Genomic DNA, 381 nt, shown 5'->3' on the forward strand with positions numbered 1-381 from the left:
TGGAAGTGCGGGGAATCGAACCCTGTGCCTCTCGCATGCAAAGCGAGCGCTCTACCATATGAGCTACACCCCCTTATTTGATTATAGGATGTTTAAAAGTATTGAAATTTGTTAGTTTTGATACGATATTTTATTTAACACTTTAAAACTGTTTTATGGTCTTAATACTACTGTCTCTAATCCTGAATTCTTTTTTAAAAAAATGTTTTCTTGTTAAATTTATAAGAAGGTAACCAAAATTCTTAAACTTAATTAATTGATAAACAATAACTTTTAAATGTCATACCATCTTAGTTTTCTTGTAGTATCTAGATTTCAAAATTTTGCTTGATTTTTAAAAAAGTGAGTAAAAAAAGTGAATAATAACATAGGGATTTATTA

At 28.1% G+C, this 381-nt stretch overlaps 1 non-coding gene across 1 annotated transcript; it reads right to left on the bottom strand.

The window, feature by feature from the left end:
• Nucleotides 1-73, bottom strand: TRNAA-UGC (transfer RNA alanine (anticodon UGC)). The gene has a single exon. It is a non-coding gene; the product is annotated as a tRNA-Ala (tRNA).
• Nucleotides 74-381: the final 308 nt, after the last annotated feature.

The sequence above is a fragment of the Benincasa hispida genome, chromosome 2, assembly GCF_027475165.1.
Source record: "Benincasa hispida cultivar pf3 chromosome 2, pf3_genome.v1.1, whole genome shotgun sequence".
NCBI lineage: Eukaryota > Viridiplantae > Streptophyta > Magnoliopsida > Cucurbitales > Cucurbitaceae > Benincasa > Benincasa hispida.